Consider the following 14,078-nt stretch of genomic DNA (forward strand, 5'->3'; position numbering starts at 1 on the left):
AATACCTGTACCAAACTAATTCTTCAAATAATGGCAAAATAGGGAAGGATAACCTCTTTCTTTAAATAGCTGGAGAGTTAAGCCTGCCTTTTCTTCGGTGCCATTGTACTATATATGTTTGAGTGTAACAAGGTGGCAAATAGATCAGAGTATTCTAATTATTATTTTATATAATGCTGAGAGAATTGGTACATTATTTACAAGTGGTATTCATTTTTCATGTCATTGTTCCCATGAGAATTAACATAAATCAGAAGAGCTCAAATGTTCTAATTTCAGTGTGGGACCAGCAGCTGTTTCCCAGAAGTTCAGACATGCAGGACTCAGTAAGTCACAAGTCAGACAGACAAAGTCGGCTATATCCAGTTTCATGTTATGATATATTCACACTACATATGCCCACTAGAGATTATGATAACAAAAGGATTGTGTTGGACTTCTGAGAAATTATGAGTTTTTAAGTAAACACTTATGTAATTGTCCCCCTTCGCACTCTGTAAATCATAGTGGCATAAAACTGCAATCTCTTAGTGACAAGTTCTTTGGAGGTGTGCAGTAGTGAAGTGGCATAAATACAAGTCATTGAGTAGCAAGATCTAAAACCAATTCTTTGTGGAGAGTTAAGTATGCATATAGAAGTATACAAAGGAATGTAATGCATGCTTTTCAGTCTGTAGAATACCTTAAAGAAAGAGACAAAAAAAAAGGGGGGGGGGGAGGAGGGAAAGGGAATAAATAGCTTCTACATTATTCTTCCAACGTGTGGTTGAACTGTTCTAATGTAATCTATAGAAAATAAAAAAGCTTTGCCACAGAGGCATCTCATGAAGAATCTGTAGATTCTTTGTCCCTTTTAAATGGTGTATTTTCGTGGTCTGCATTTTCTCAACAAGAGTTCTGATTTACTGGCCAATATGTGGGAAGAAAGCAAAGACAAATGAAGTAACCTTTATTACATATTTTACTGATCAAGGTTTTGAGCTGATAATTCATTGTGTTTGTCACATAGAAGCATGTTGGGCAAGATCACAGAAAACAATAAGTATAGAAATATGTCTCGAGTTGAACCTCTGAATTTAAGACCTGGTGTCCAGACCTGAGAATCAAGTCTCCATCCCTAAGGAATTCCTTAAGGACTTAAGGAATTATGAAGACTTTGATACAAGTAAATCTAGGACTTCTCTCCGCATTTGCATTATCTGTATGGGAATGGAGAGGGAATAAATGAGAGTGCGTGGTAAGCACCTCTGTCTTCCTATTGCACCATCATTTCAATACAGCTGGGATCAGGTCCTAGATTCGCAAGTGGTCGTGTCCTCATGACAGTAGTTGTCAAAAATCTACAGCAATTAACAGCTGTAATATAAGTATTGTTTGGTCTAGAATTCTGATATCTTAAAATATCTGTAAGTACTGTTTTTTTGTTTGTTTGTTTGTTTTTAGGGAAAATTCAGTATTTAATGCAAGCATTTGTTTTACATGACACAATTTTGTAAAAATAATTTAAATATCTCGAGATCATTTTTGATTTATTCGTATATAGTTTCACAGCAAAGTAGTCCAATGTGGCTGTTTTATTTTATTTATTTTTCCTTTGAAGACTTCCTTTTAGAGCAGTAAAAATTCTGCTCTCAGATAATGTTTTACACCACTCTGTCAGCAAAAGGGACCATCCTCTTCCAGCCATCAAATGGCACCGCTCTAGTGAAAGGCAACATTAGGGTTCTGTTTAAGAGATATATATGCTTTTCTTAAAAACATGTATCTTGAAAACTGTATCAATTAATTACATAGCTAAATTAATCATTTATACGTGCTACCTAATGACCTGGTCCTTGATGCTATCCAAGTTATTAGCATTTTTTTCTTCAAGCATACACATTACTTATAGGGAGAAAATCATTTCCAGACTTATTACTTCAATACTAATTGGAACTTACTGGAGATTTACAACGTTAGGCCTGAAGGTTCCATTTGGCTATTTCATTAATATGACTGATCTTTCTTTAACAGAAAGAAAGCATTATCTTACCTTTTATTATTGAATGTTTTTCAACAGTCTAGCTGCAGTGGATCTATCTCCTTGAAGTGTATGTTTGTGTAATCATCTCTTAAAAAAAAAAAAAAAAAAAAAAAAAAAAAAAAACTCATATCTCTTATTTCCTTTTCCAAAAGCAAAATGAAGCAGGATGAGATTGATGAATGTAGAAATAAGAAGGTTAGGTAGACTGCACTTCTGCTGACTTTTGACTTTGGCCTAATAGAGATATATTGGGGTATTTTAAAATGGCAGACTGGGTCTAAAGATTAATTTTCTTATACTATTGCTTAAATCTGTCCTGCTTAAGTTGCTTAAATCACTGTCCTGCTCACAGAGCTCACTATAAAACAATTGGAAAACAGATTTGAATTATGCATTAATTGAAAGTAGAAATTTAATTCATTTTTATATGGAAAAAAAATGCTTTGATGATTTGAAACATATACTAGGATACATAGAGATCATTATTGTAAACAAAATTTGAGTAAGTATGCTAGGAACAGCAAAAAAATACATAGTTCATAAATAGGTGGTTACCAAACAGTTTAAAATAAACAAAAACATAAGGAAATGTATGCAAGAATAGTAAGATTTATACGTCTTTCTCTTTAGTACATTTAAATGGTTACTAATGATACTTAACATGTACTAAGTAGTTCTGCCTTTGTGAAAGAGTAAAAATGACCATAATAGAAGGGGGGGCAGGGTGGGAGGGTATGGGGAGGGGGGGGATGACGACGGGGGAAGAACACTGGTAGTGCTGTGAGTTTCTACAGCTTTGTCAGATAGAACAGACTTACACTACCATGGAAAAATCTCATATTTGAAACATGATCAGGATCTGGTCAGGTAGACTTTGAAATGAGCCTAGGCTATTTGGGAGTACTAATTATAAGATTCATTGATCTGTCCCAAATTCTATACCTGTGTCAAAGTAGAGGCTAGTCAAGGAGGATAGAAAATACGCTATTATTTCTTAGGCATTTGTTTTCCTTTGAGGAGGGGGAGAAAGGATACACAGAACAGACCTCTGGCTTATTTTTCTATCATTATTTATTTATTTATTTTAAGAGAAAAATAACCTTAATCCTCCAATTAAGAAAAGGACCAAGTTCTAAAGGTTAATTTTATTTTGAATGGCATCTGACCTTTGAAAATGGGCTTCTTGTAACAACATTACAGGCTCTTCTCCCTACTTTTAGTCTGATCAATGATGTAAAATGTACCAAATACTTTACATCAGGGCCCTTTTCCTTTTTTTTTTTTTTTTGTGATATATGCATTAGTGGTAAAACAATAATTTGCTGAATAGTTATAAAAGTATCTCATAGCCTGGTATGTTCAACAGATATGTTCTCACTTGAAAAAGAAAATAGTAATTTAAAATAGAAAATAAGAACCAGTAGCTGCTGATACACACTAAGAGGTATCACATTAGTACGACTTGCAATGCCACGTCAGGCAGAAGGTTGAAGGTCGGGCTCCCGGGGCAGCTGTGAAGTTCTGAAGGAGTCGATTCAATAAAGAAAAAAACACAGCACTGCGCACAAGGGAGATTTATGGCCAGACTGGTGGATCCGCATCTGCTCTCTATGGTTTCATATGGATCCAAAATCTGGGTTTTGGATTGTTTATCAGCACATGACTTAGGCTATTGAGAAACAATTCCCATCTGAGCTTGTTTCATTCTATCTTGTGTAGGTAGATCGTTCATCTTGTCAAAAGGCACAGACACAAATAGCGCTGTGGGACTGTGATTTCATCAGTCTGGATAAGGTTTGTTTGCACGCAGAAATGTTGATTTCTGTGCTAAGTTGCTGAGAGCATACCGGGGAACAATGCATGACGTGGCTAAAGCTGGTTTGAAGGAAACAAGCTGATGCCACTAAGAAGCTTCCTGCATGTGTCATCCATCTGCCCCACCGGCTACTGAGGGGAAAAAGAAAGGCCTGCCTGCTTCTCTTCTTGTTCTATCAATGGCCTGTAAACAGTTTGAAAGCTTTAGCACACTTAAATAATTTTGGGGCTCCTGGAGTAGTTAAGAGACTGCTTATTATTATAAATGTCAGTATCTTTTAATTAAAACTTCCTCAGGAATAATAAATACATATACTTTCTAAAAAGAACACCAGGTAAAAAGTAAAATATCTTGTGAGGCCTAGTAGTAGAAATTAGTTTTGTTTAAAAAGTAACTTTACGCAATGAAAACCACATTTACATTGTAATAAAGATAATCAGAATCTGTCAGTACGTGCATACAAATTTATGTAAGATCCAATCTGATGCTTTAAAAAGGACCAACTTATTTCTCTTGCAACCATTGTAAAATAAAGATTTTTTTTCCACTTTTTTTTTTTTTTTCTTTTTTGTACGAAGTGCATTTCAGTGGCACTGCTCAACTGTAACTTGATTTGATGGAAGTGGAAGTTACTATAGTGAGCACATCTGATACTTGAAAATATGCTTTGAATTAACTTGGTTTGTTTGTTGCTGGGGTTTTTGCTTCCTTTTCTTTTTCAAAGGCACAGTGCTTCTTGAAGATTTCTTGAAGATTCTGGGGAATGTACTCTAATGACTTTTTTTTTTTTTTTTTTTTGCGGGGTGGGGAGGCGGGGGGTAAGCATTCCCAGAAAATTGTTTTAAAGATATTTCCCTTCAGGGTTGGCAGGTGTGAGGATGAAATATCCAAGCCTTTCTGCAATATCAGGTTTAGAATTTCTTAAGGGAATGAGACTGCAACCAAGATGGTTAATAGTTCAGTAAACCTTTTAAAGCTAGGACTTTAACAGGGAAAACTGAGGAGTATCAGTGTGAGACAAAGCCTGTTCTCACTTCAGCTTCTCTATCACAATTGTAAAGTTTGGAAAAACTGAGATCAGAGTATGTAAGGCAGACTTGGTGTTCGGGAAAGTCTGTGCAATGAAGTATTCCAGTGTTTGCTCTTCAACCTCTGATGTTCAAAGAGAGATGTTCCTCTAAAGCTGGGTGAGGTCTGCCATATTTGTCCTGAAACCATTGCAGTGGCCTCTAATGGCTTGGTTGTAAGGACAGCAGTGTGCAGTGGGGTCCCAGCAGCCCCCAGAGACCAGCTTTCTGCCTGGCCTGGTGTTGCAGCTGCTATTGCTTCCTGTCTTCTTGTGTGTTTCTGCAGTTACTCTACTACTAGGACTGTCACTCCAACAGGCAGCAGAAAATGTGGAAAATGTGTTAATTTGTGTACCTAGTGTAAATGAAGTAAAAATAATAATAATAAAAGACAATGTTTGACCTAACAGTAGCTTGTAAATTAAAACTGTCATATTTTGACTCTTCTCACTTATTACTAGACATTCAGGAACGATGCAATGACCAAATTGAGATACATAGGAGTGATATGATCTGTGTACTACACTGAATTTTACAGTGATAAGATTACCTGACATAAACACTGCAATGTTATGGAAAACTCACTAAATTAAAAGAAAACTATGCCATTGTTGCTTTGGCTTTTTGACCAAACATTTCAAGCAATTAATAGTTTCCCACACAGACACAACATCCAGCTTATGATTTTAGAAAGACTGTATCTCTGAAATACCTTAAAATAAAACACTCTAAATTCTGTCTGGTTTTCAAACCAAATGGAGAGCTATTTCTGTTTGTAATAATCATCCTGGAAAATAAAATTCCTCTCTGTATGTTCTGTACGTTACCACAGAAAAGCTACAGCTTTTCTTTGAAATTTCTTTTCCTTTTCCTGATGAGCTTATCTCTCATTTGGGTGGGAAGCTTTTTTTTTTTTTTTTTTCTTTTTTTCTTTTTTTCACTTCTGGTATCTCAGAGATGATAGTGTTGCCAGCTGCCACTACATGGGGGGATAGTTTTTGTGATTTGGACACCTGTCAGCAAGAAACTGAAAACCATACAACACAAACAGCTGCCATGAGTAATGATTAAATATTATCACACAATAAGCAGCTAGGACATGTTTCTCTTTTTGTATTGCACTATGAAATAAATTATGTAAGTGAATCATTTTGTGATAACCTCCAGCATTTGACATGCACTGTCAAGTGTTTCATAAATAAAAGGAAGGCTACTTTACTGACTCCTTGTTTTATTAGATTTAAAAATGCTTTTGTTATCTAGAGTGCTACAAAAGGTGCTTTCTTCCTGCATGCTCAAAACCAACTGTGTATTTTCCAGGACATTCTATAATGCATGTCCATGTGTGTCAGACTGGAACTGAGCCAGTATCTTATCCATCAGCATTAAGAGCATGACAGTGAACTGTTCTCTGTGTGTGTCTATAGACCAGAATGTTATTGCACAGTATTACAGATCTACTTGTATTTATACAATTCTGTTTCAAATGCTCCCAGTGTAATTAAAGTCAGCATTTCTAATCTGAAAGTCAAGCCATACTATCCCTCCTTGTCTGCATACATTTCATGTACAACTTTCATGCATTTTCTAAGTTTCAGGCTGTATTCTAGAAGAAGCTGTTCTCACCTTCTTTGTTTACCATTTTATAAGTTGTTATATAGAGAGTTTTCATATGTCATTGGAAGATAGAAGTTGAAAATATTGAATGATGCTCAGAAATGCAACATAACATGATAATCATTAAAAAATTTCAACAACATAAGAAACAGTAATACAATTATCATTACTCAGTTTATTCTGGGGTAGTAGACCACTTCATATGCCATGTTTCTTATATTTTCTATACAGAGAGCAGTGCTTTCCAAAATTAGTGGAAAGAAATTGTATGACTTCCTTGTTCTCATTGACACCATGCCGCTGTCTCCATCTGCTTGTCTAGCAAATCTTCATCCATATCCTGGAGGGTTAAGTCAAGGGTGGAGCATGGCAAGCTAATTCACATCTTGTTTTAAAGCTATCTTCAACAGTTTGACTTTGGGAACATTCCAAAATACATCCATTTGTACAGGTTGCCACAGATGATTTAGTGGATAGGGAGGATGGTGTTTTAGTTTGATTTCTGTTTAATTTCTGTTTTTATAATTTGTAGTGAATAAAACTAAGAGGTCTAGTTTACAGTTTTTTTTCTTCTGTGCCAATATTGACCAAAATTATTATAACAATAGATTTATTGTTTAGACTTGACAGAATAAGCTGTGTATTTCTAATCCCTTCACTAAGGGAAGGTTTAATACTAGAGTGAGGGGGTGGGAGAGATGAAAGCAACAGTGTTGTGTGAACTTGAAAGTAGACCAGCTGTAACCTCACAGGAATGTGAAGTCTAGTGAACTTGACAGTATCCTTTCACTGATGTCTGCGCCATTTTCTGAAAAATCAGTGAATAATGTTTGTTCTACTAGTCCGCAGACTTTTTGTCCCATTTGTTTGGGCATCGTGAGATGGTCCCATAAAATAAAGCCTGTTACAGACTTCAGTTCTGCACCTTGTCAAGCACACCATCTAAAAAAACAATTGTTTATGGATTGTTTGTCCTCCCTTCTCCTTTTGCTCCCTAGCTGGAAATAAACGATGGGAATTATTAAACAATGAATTTATTTATTTGTAATAAACTGCATCAACTGAAAAATCCTTGTTGGAAAATGAGCTTTTATTACCCCTTGAGATGTTGATTTTGTTACTGCTGGGAGTGGTTTAAAAACCAGAGCACGGCTGTACAGTTTGCTACAAATATGTAGTGATTGATTTAAGTGATTGTGTTGATCTGTGCAGGCTCATTCAAAAAGTAAGTCTCTATTTATCTGGTTTTAGGATTTTTGCTTGTATTCCCAGGCATAGCTCCTTAGGGAAGAGAAAGTGTTGACTCCTCAGTGATGCCATTCTTCACATTGAAGGGTTACACGTTTTGAGGAGGATAATAAATGTGCCCTAAGTGACAGAGCTGACATCTAGAAATCTGGAAGTGTTTTTGAATAAGCTATTCACAGGGTAGAGCTAGGTTTTCATTTGAATCTATAATATGTTAGATTGAGTCAGTTCTAATTCATTTCTATACAGATTATACCTTCCTAAGCTTAATTACTATTCTTTTCCTAATATGTCCCTGAAGAGCTGCTATTTTACTGCAATTACTGCAAATGAAAAGGAGAATAAAATTTAGTGACAGTAAACTAGGCTCCTCAACTGCACATATTTTTTTTGTTGTTGTTGTTTTTCTTTTTCCTTTGCTGAATGAAAGACAGCTCCTGGTTCATTATGAATTTAACAATCAGACTCTTAAGAGCCATAGAACCAAATCATTTTCTGGTAATATTCTATTAACATAATTAGGGACAGATATTGTTGAATTAAATTCATTTATTTTTTGGTACAGTGAGCTTAGGATACTTTTAAAATACTAAACATTAAACAGTGTTTTTGATGTACATTCAATCATTGGTTTTATCTCCTGAGTTTTTTGGGGGGAACAGTCTAGAATAGAATTATGAGATAAAAATTTTCATGATGCATTCATTAACACAATTATTTTAAATATCTTCAATTACTGGTAAGTATCTGTGTGGAATTTACATCTGGAATGTAATTAGTAAATGAAATTAGGGCTTTACAGAACGACTGCAGATTTAATCCAGGTATATATGTGATACGGTCTAAACTCCAAAGCAAAATCAAAGTAGTAAGATTTGAAATCCTGACCACAGCTAGTAAGAAAGCTGATGAACTTACAGCAAATATAGTCTAAACCTTAAACTTTGCAAATGTAGGTTGGTCAGACTTGAGATATCAGAAGAACATAGGTGGTCCTATGCGTTACAAAAGAAAAACAGAAAACACTTTTTAAAATATGTATGTATGTATGTATTTCAAATAACTGTATTAAGGAACCAGTTCTCTAGTCAGGCTCTAGTCTTGCTTTTTTTTCCACCTGTGATTGACAGTAAGTAGGGTTTCAGAATAAGCTAGGCTCTACTATGAAGGGAAAAAAATATGAACAAGAAACCCCATGACTATATAAAATGTCCTCTTTCTTTTCACTTCTGGAACTTTTTTTCAACTGACACCAAACATGGCAACAGCTGTTTTAAAATTTATTTCTTGGTATCAAATAATTGTTTTGTATAGCAAAACAATATGGAAAGCCATATAAATGGAAATGAGTCTTAACCGTTTCAGTCTTTGGCTAGCAAGATTTCTGGTCAGTAAAGATTTTTTCTCTCTCTGTTTTCATTCACTTGATGTAGTGTCCTCGAAGGTAGCAGTTAAGAAATTTGCTAGAATACCAAGTTGTTAAGGTTACATTTATAATAGGAAAATTCCCAGGCAGAAGAAATTACTTGATATGATTTATTGTCAAAAGCAGATTTATTAAGAAATATACTGTTTTCATTCAAAAACCTTCCCTTCTTGAGTATAAGATGCCCAAGATTAAGTTTTTGCAAAATTATTAACTGTATTTAATTAGTCCAGGTGACTTTGTAATTTCTTAAAATACAGAAATAGCTGATGAAATACATCTAGTCAGACAACTCAGCATTTTTTTAAAGGCTATACTTTTTCCTTGCAAGATTTTTTTTATTCGTTTTTTTTAGGATTTTTTTTATTATCCATTAGGAAACAATGGATATTTATTTAGAGTAGAATTAGGAGTCTCATGCTATGAAGCTTGGATTGGTAGGCATTTTGGGACCACAGCTAGTTTAGTGATCAGTTATGTCTCAGATAGTTGAGACTTGATGAAAACTGAAAGGTCAGACTACGATGAACCTGATTAGGGGCACAGCATTAACTTCTGTTGTCCAGAGGCAAGGTTAATCTTCTGGCATCTGGAGGAGCAGGACCTAAGCCTGGCTTTTTAAGGGATATGGCAATATGTGTGTGCATGCATTGGATGAAAGGAAGAGGGAAGACCTGCTTACCCAGACAGGTAAGGCACTGTCCTATCCTCAGGACATCAGTTTGGTGCAGGTTCAGGTGGGAGAGAGAAGACAGTGACAGATATTCAAGAACATACTTTGTGTTAACACCAAGTCAGATTTGGTTTGAGACATTGAAGGTAACTATAATCACTTATGTATGTTACCATGTAGCAGACAGTAAAACAATGCATTTTGTTTAGGCTTGAGATACTATTTTTTGCATTTATCCATGTTTATATAGGTTCCCATCTTCAATTTGTAAAAGACACACAGATTGCTTATTCTGAGGGTCTGAAGTTGAAAGCTTTAAATAATTGCAGTTGTGTTGCAATTGAGAAGCACTGGCTGATTTCAGAATTAGGGGGCAGGAGTAATCTAAAGCATGCTGGATAAGAATTGTTCATTCACTGATACCTTCTCCTCATTCCTGTCTCCTCATGTGCTACCTCATAGGCCAATTCACTTCAGAAAACCATTCTCCTTACCTTTCTGCATTCAAAGAATGCTCACAAGGTGGAATTTGTATCAGAACAATGTTTTTTTTTTTTTTTTTTTTTTTTTTTTTTTTTGTAATTTCTCATCTCATATCACTTTTAATTTCTGATTTATAAAGATAATCCTATAGCATTACATTTGTAAGGTGTTTACAATCTTACAGTCCAACGATTTGATGTGATGTAAATGCAAAGTTATGTACATGTTCTCAAAAACATCACGGTAGATTATGTTCACCACAATGTAGGAGTGATGTTAATGGCAGAATTTGGGTCATCGTGGTGTGGTGTCTGTATGGGTTTAAGCTTTGTATTCTCTTAGGTTCTCTCTCTGTGATCATAGTACAGCTGTTGGGGTGTAGAAGGACACTTAGGGTAGGTTGCTGCTTCTCAGATTTTAGGATAGTTAAGAGCTACATTTGTATACAATTCATACTGTGCAAAGAGAGGATTGCCCAGACCACAAAGGAGTGTTTTTGTCAGGCAACCATGCAAGTAATTGAAGGAAACCTTGTGAGAAATTACTCCTTTAGTCAAATAAATTGGCTATATTTGTGGATCCAGTTCCTATCAAGCTCAATGTTTAAAAAATACTTGGTATTTATTTGTGGCTAACTTCACCATTGTGTTTTTAAGTATCTCAATGAAATTCTTAAACAGCAAAAAAGAACATGGTTTGAAACTATTCAAATCTGTATACACTTATTTTTTTTCACTAAAGTTTTTGTTCCTCATAACCTGAATGCTGTTTGAAACCAATGTCTTCATATATTAGGAGGTGAATATAATTTGTTGAATTAGACTGCCTCCAGCTATGATAGGTGGTTTCATGTGACATAAATACCTTAAAAAGGAAAATAAAAAAGAGGAAAGCAATTGTATAGTTAATAGGAGTAGAGATCAATATATAATAAAGGAAGAGGTATGTTGTATAAAAAGTACAACATCAGCACAAATCAGGAAAGATGCTGAAGCCCTATGGATAGCGTTAGTATGTGGCCTCAGCTATTCTCTGTTGGCTAAGTAGCTCAGACCATGGTCGTACGATTCTTACAAAGTATTAAATATTTGCGAAGGATTATGTAAAAGTATAGCATTAATGAGTGCTAATTTTATACAAGCTCTGAATGTGTAGGCATAAATTCCTCCTTATTACATCAGGAAACTTAAGCTGAGTTTTCCTTTCAGGAAAACTGACATTAGGCTGTTGTTATTTCTGATGGTAGATGAGTCTTCTGACTTGCATTTGCTGATGAGACCTAGCTGGATGATGGAAACATTTTTAGCTTTGTTTCCACAGAGACTGGACAGGCTTGAGCTACCACAAGTATTGCAATGTGAGTCTGACCTCCAGTCAAACCAGTGGAGCCCACAGGTTTCCCTCTCCACCAAGAGCCCACTCCAAGCACGTGTGCTCTGTGGCAAGGCATAGGAGATGCATGGAGGGCTGCCCCTGGCTCCCTCAGTTGACAGAGTTATCAGCCTGCTAGCAATGAAACCACTCCAAGTGCACAGGGAACCATGCTTAAAGGCTGAGAAAGAAAACAGGAGAATTACTCCTTTGGTCAAATGGTCAAACCTCCTAGATGAATTGCAACTTTGAGAGTTTTCTTCAAGTAAACACTTGCTTTTTTTAGGCACTTCGATTATGGCTGCTGTGTGAACAGATTATTTTGGTATGTAGACTGTGGATCTGGTACTTGGCTTGACATTTTTGCTGGGAGGGAGGAGAGGAGCTAGAGGTAAGGCTGAAAATGAGTTAGCTTAACTGGGAGGCTCCCCCCTCACCCATATAAATGTATGCTTTAGTAACAGACTAAAGGACTAAGCCGACTCAGTGACACGCAAAGGCAGGACAGAAAATTCTAGACAGCAGTGAGCACTTGCTAGGTTGTGTCTATCTCCTCAATGCTTGATGACTCCTCATTTTCAGCTGTATAAGTCAGATTTGGTTTTTCCTCTGCCATTTCTAGGGCTTCCAACCTAACTAACCTGTCAAATAAACCTCAGATGATTCATCCATTGCAGCTTTCCCTGCCAAAATAGCCATTACACCTAAATCATACTGATTTAGAAAAACATACTTAACAAAGAATAAATACTAAATTAAAGAAAAAAGAATGTTGAAAAAAAAACTGTCCTTGATTGTGAATATTTAAGATGGCAGTAGTATGTAGATCATTTTTGAGTAACAGTGCCCTCAAAATAATTGGTTTAGGTTTTTCTGAGAGGAAAAAAAAAAAAAAAAAAAAAAGTATTCCTACTAAAGGAAGAACATAGTGCAAGAACCTTCCAAAAGCGAAGCCATCTTCTATTTAAGGGACTAAGTATCCTTAGACTGACAATAATATTTTTGTCTGCTGATCAATCACCATATAAGTTCTGAGAAATTTCTCATGAGGTTTATTTTCATTGCCAAAGATGAAAAAACTTTCTGCTTCTTTATGCGGACTCTTGACTGTGTCATAGAAGTCTCAACTTGATTGCTATTGAGTATGGTTCTATTATAATTAATAAAAGTCTGTGAACAAGTAACCCCTATTCAAAAGTATAGGGAAAGCATTTGCAATAAAGTTTTTTTCCTGTCTAACTACAGAAATAAAAGCTTCTTTTAGAAAGTCTATTCTGATCATCTGTTACATTTGAATTAAAAATGACAGTCGTTGAAAACAAACAAACAAAAAAATAATTACTTCATCGCAAATGTTTCTGGAGGGGAAAAAATGGCTAATTAACAAGGACTGTCTGCAGTTAATGAATTGAACTTGGGAAAAAAATCCTCTGTTTTGGTGTAATCTATTTGCAGTTTTCATTTTATACTTTCCTTTTCTTATGACTTATCTTCTGTTGCATCTCTAGACCTAAAACATGGACTTTAAATTAAACCTGAGGAATAGCAGTTTTCAAACATACCTGTATTTCATCTAAGTTTATGTTAAGACCTCTTATGTGCTGTTAACAAGTAGAGTGGAAGTAGGATTTGACAGATAAAGGGATATTTGGGAACTTATTCAGTTTGGAACTTAAATCTTAAATCATAAATTAATTTCAGCAATACTTCTGTATTCATGCTTTCCATCTCAGCTTTGGGACACATGACTTCTACTTGCACCTTGAGTTATGACAGGGAGGCAGTATCTTAAAGATTTCTAGAAACTGTCACTTCAATGCAGCTTTGAATTTGGGATTATAACCTTGTTCTGCACTGTTCTGGAGAAATAGGTATGTCCTTTGATTGCTGATTTTACTGGAAAATTCATTTTAACCCCCCCCCCCCCCAAAAAAAAAGCTTTGTGCTTATCAGATGTGTGTGCAGCTGAGAGTTAACCATGCAGGGTGCGGAGGAACTGTAAAGTCCAAGCCCTGTTCCAGTCCAGCCCTTGACCAATCCCTGAAAAACTGAAAAGGAAGCCACAGCTCTTGGTCAGAGTTTTTAATGTTTACAGGATGGAAAACCAGCAGCTATATAGCTGTAGAAGGAGTGGTATGTGAACTCTGGAGTTAGAAGTAATATATTACTTCCATACTCTATAAAATAATTTCTATATTCTGCTAGGGATGGATGATTTGCACACCTCTTTCCTTTTGAAGCACCTGTTCTTACTTCAAAGCAAATTATGAAAGTTCAATTTGTACCTGTACAGAAAAAGGCTGGAAGGGAAGGCACATTAGGTGTTTGTATCAGGGTATGTTTTTTAATGTCAG

At 35.6% G+C, this 14,078-nt stretch overlaps 1 protein-coding gene and 1 long non-coding RNA gene across 2 annotated transcripts in view; both read left to right on the plus strand.

Moving 5' to 3' along the window:
* The window catches only part of ROBO1 (roundabout guidance receptor 1), a 645,922-nt gene that overhangs the window by 245,338 nt on the left and 386,506 nt on the right, over window positions 1-14,078 (plus strand). The window lies entirely within an intron of this gene.
* The window catches only part of LOC118160565, a 56,741-nt gene that overhangs the window by 40,724 nt on the left and 1,939 nt on the right, over window positions 1-14,078 (plus strand). Inside the window, exon 2 of the long non-coding RNA XR_004747572.1 lies at window positions 13,426-13,595. This is a non-coding gene — a long non-coding RNA (uncharacterized LOC118160565). The remainder of the gene's footprint in view (window positions 1-13,425; window positions 13,596-14,078) is intronic.

This window comes from Oxyura jamaicensis, chromosome 1, assembly GCF_011077185.1.
Source record: "Oxyura jamaicensis isolate SHBP4307 breed ruddy duck chromosome 1, BPBGC_Ojam_1.0, whole genome shotgun sequence".
In the NCBI taxonomy this organism is placed as follows: Eukaryota; Metazoa; Chordata; class Aves; order Anseriformes; family Anatidae; genus Oxyura; species Oxyura jamaicensis.